Source organism: Silene latifolia, chromosome Y, assembly GCF_048544455.1.
Source record: "Silene latifolia isolate original U9 population chromosome Y, ASM4854445v1, whole genome shotgun sequence".
NCBI lineage: Eukaryota > Viridiplantae > Streptophyta > Magnoliopsida > Caryophyllales > Caryophyllaceae > Silene > Silene latifolia.
The window spans coordinates 163,393,259-163,397,666 of record NC_133538.1 but is presented as its reverse complement, the minus strand read 5'-3'; positions in this window follow the sequence as shown (position 1 = coordinate 163,397,666).

Genomic DNA, 4,408 nt, shown 5'->3' with positions numbered 1-4,408 from the left:
TGTTCACATGTCACATCTCGACATCAACTATCCACGTTATCCACCAGAGACTAAGCCTGGGGCCTTCCAAATATTCACACACGTTATCCACCAGAGACTAAGCCTGGGGCAGTCCAATCACCACTCACGTTATCCACCAGAGACTAAGCCTGGGGCAGTCCAATTCTCATAAACCATTCTCGTAATTAAACACGACAATCATGTATATAAACCATCCAATTAAATAACATCACAAATTAAATTGCCAATCAACCATATATCATAACCATATGATAAATAACACCAATTACACAATCAGTTGAGTAGATTATCCTACCTGGCAAGCAAGCACTCCAATTACGCAATCCAAATAAATAAAGCAAATCCAATCCGATTATAATTCTTCACAATTTCCGTCACCTATATAATAATACAATTACAACAATTATAATTACTAACTTTATTTATTTATTTATTCCTTTTATTTAATTATTCAAATTAATTATTTACTATAATTATTAAAGGTTTATGATAACTAAAAACCCGATTCAATTATGAACCCGACTCACCCGAACTAATTAAACAATTAAAACCCGTCACAACACAAACACACACCACCCTAACACGGTTTATAAACCGTGGCCAACACCCCTCTTAAAATCCACCAAACCCGACACCACAAGCCACCACAGCCACCACTCAAGCCCGACACCAAGCAGCTGCAAAGACCCGACCCCGACAACCACCAACCTCCGGCTCCACCACCACCGGCTACCCAACACGCACGCCCTAATCCCCACGACACCAACAACACCCACCTGCCACCCCTATAAAACACGCCCATAACCACCACCTAACACCACCTTCACCGCCACCTACAACCACCAATCAACTCCCCTATCCTCCCTCGACAAGAATCACCCAAAAAACCCCTAACCCAGACCACCAACGACCCCCAAAATCCCCCCGAAAACCGCCTGCCAATCACACGACCTCCTCCCCTGTTTTCCGTCACCACCGCACAAACCACCATCCCTGACCACCCCAACACCACTAATACGACCGCCCCCTGTCGACAATACCAACCACCCAAACCCCAGGTCAAGCCGTGTCCAATTAGTGGGTCAAATAACCGTCCCAATCACCCACAACCAACCCGTATAACCCCCCGACCAGCCACCTTTAGCCGCCCTAAACACCACCCTAGCAAGGTCCACGTTGGTCAAATAAGGTCAGTCGAATCTCGGCAAAGTGCAAGGTTGCTCCAGGTCCAAATTTCGAGTCCTACGGTGGTCTATATAAGTCATACTATCGATCTAAAGATGCTTGCATGAAAAGAATATAAATCGATTTAAGATGAATAATTACCTCGAGTAGATTAATTGTTTTATGTTAATTCCTTCTTCTTCCGTCTCCTAAGGCTCCTTCTTTTAATTTATGAATTATTTCTCAGATTTAAGGTGGTATTTATAGTGTAAGATTTAGAGAATACGAGGCCAACTAGGAAACCATGTAACTTTCCTTATTCTAATTAGTAGTAGGAATTGTCATTATAATTATATCATTATTATTTATCATATACTATTAATCCTATCACAACTATGATTTCCTCATATAATATTTACTAATTTATTATTGCCATAACTTTATTATTTATTATTATAATCATAATTACCTTGATATATTATTATTAATTCCCGATATAAATTCCGATTACACTAATACCAATTAAATAAGTTCGGCCCATATAATAATACCACATAGTCCAACACTCGATTACCAACTAAGCCCAAAGCATAAATATTAGCCGAACCCAATTCATGACTTCAATTATTAATTTATTATTTAATTAACGTCTCACTTGTATTTATTATTAGAAATGTCGTTTAATCAATCATTAAATTACATAAATTATTCTTATAAATTATTATTAAAATACGGAGTATTACAGCTTGTCCACGGAAATTTGGGAGATTGTGGATGAAAAACCCTTTTAACTCAAAGTTGACATCCCCCATAGGTGGGTATGCAATACACAAAGGTTGTTCATCATAATTCCTTGCTCTAATCTCTCCAATGGTCCTTTTGTCATTTGCCATTGTTTATGGTCGGCGAATATTCAAAGGTGTAACCTCAATGGTTTCCGATTTTTCATCACTTCACTCCACTCTTGGAGCTATTTCTTCTTCACTTGACTCCACTCTTGGAGGTCTTTGATAGAATGGATTTGTAAAGAATCAATCGTAATTTCCCTTGCACTTGAGTCTAGGAATTGATCACTTCGTTCCCCTTGAGAACTAGGCATAAAACCTTCACACTAAACAAGACAAATTAAAACTACCACTTACTTCTACCAATAAAAGTGGATAAATAACAACCAAGCATGAAAATACACAACTCAAGCTTTAGCTATGTTGTTCTCCCCGGCAACGGCGCCAAAATTTAATATATTAAATAACTTGGTGTCGTTAATGTACTAATTATCCTACCAAATTAACAATTTGTAAACCTAACTTGACTCTACTAACTCTAAACAAGACAATAGTAAAGCGGAAGTAAGGGTCAAACCCAAGGGAAGGACCTTAAGCTAAAGACTCGATTTTTAACCAATAGACAACCACTAATTAAAACACTAATAACAATTAAGACTCAACAATTAAAACTAAGATATCTGCGATGCTCAAAAGACAAAGGAATTGAGTGATCTTGTGGGGATTCCTGTGATAGATTTGGGGGTTATTGTTGAAGATGTTGTCAGTTCTCATTCGGAGAAAGAGGATGAAGAGGAGGGATGGACTAGGGTTTTAGGTAAACGACCTTCTCCTTCTAATATATCTGAACCTTCGTCTTCGTCAAAGGATTTACTTCAGCTTACTATTGATGATGTTGCTTCTGAGGTTAACTATTGGGAGACAGTTATAGTCTGTTATGTGTTGGGGGGGAATCCTCCTTGGGAATTACTTCGAGGGTTTGTTCAGAAGTTATGGGGAGTGTATAAATTTGACAAGATATCTTTCTTCCTTAATGGAGTGCTCTTAGTGAGATTCCCTACCTTAGAATGTCAGAATTTGGTACTGCAGCAGGGTTTTCCTATGTTTGACAACAAGCCACTAGTTGTTAAGCCTTGGACTGAGGACTGTACCTTCCAGAAAGAGAGAGTCACCCATGTCCCTATCTGGCTTCGTCTTTGTGGGTTGCCTCTCAAGTTTTGGGGTAAATCTAGCCTTGAGAAATTAGCTGGTTTACTTGGGAAATTCTCGAAAAAAGATGCAGCAACTAAAGACAAAACTAGGTTAGGGTATGCTCGATGACTGGTGGAAGTTGAGGTTGGCCAGGAATTCCCAGACAAGCTGTATTTTAAGGATGAAAAAGGGTCTGAAATCAGTATACTTGTGGAGTATGAATGGAAGCCTATTGTATGTGGGTCATGTAAGGGTATTGGTCATAGTCAGGAGGTGTGCAAGAAACGATAAGCTCCTGAACCTAAGCCTAAAGGCCAGTAGGTGCCAGGGGCCAAACCAGTTCAGAAGATTTGGAGACCTATACAAAAACCTGTGACAGCAGCTCCACCTGTGGCTCCTGTGAGTCAAGGAAGAACAACACTTGAACATCCTTTTGGGGGGATTGTGCATCATAATTCAGCTCTTCTTACTCTTGTAACTGTCCTGCAACAGGTGATAAGTCAGGAACACCAGGTAGCTCATTCTCACCTGTCTCCTAGTAAATCTTATGTTGAGGCAATTACTCAAAGCTCAAAGGGTAAAGGAAAAGTGAATGGGGGATTGGAGGAACCACCTGGACTAGTTAATAATGGATAAAATTGGTTATTAGAATGTTAGGGGAATAAATGGGATCAATAAGCAGTTAGAAGTTAGGAAATTTTTAACTCAGAATAATATTGGTCTCTATGGTCTTGTTGAAACAAAAGTGAAAGCTCATGATTTTAGTACTATTTTGAATAATCTAGGCTCTCATTGGCAAGGGATAAATAATAATCTTTATCATAATGGAGGGAGAGTTTGGCTTATTTGGAATCCTCAAGTGTTTAAGGTTGATGTCCTACATATTGATGATCAAGTTATTTCTTCTCAAGTGTTTGAAATTGCTACTGGGGACAAATTTTATTTCTCTATTGTTTATGGTCACAATGAAGATGATCGGAGACTACCTCTTTGGTCTCATTTAAAGGATTTCTATGATAATTTTCATGGTCCCTGGGGGATATGTGGTAATTTTAATAATGTTCTACATTACAATGAAAGAATTGGTAGAGATGTTACTTGGAATAACATAGCTGAGTTTAGAGATTGTGTTCAATACTGTGGGCTTCAGGATATCAAAGAGAAATGGGCTTTCTTTACCTGGAACAACAAGCAAGTGCCTAGCTCTAGGGGCTTCTCTAGGATTGATCGTTTCTTAGTCAATGAGG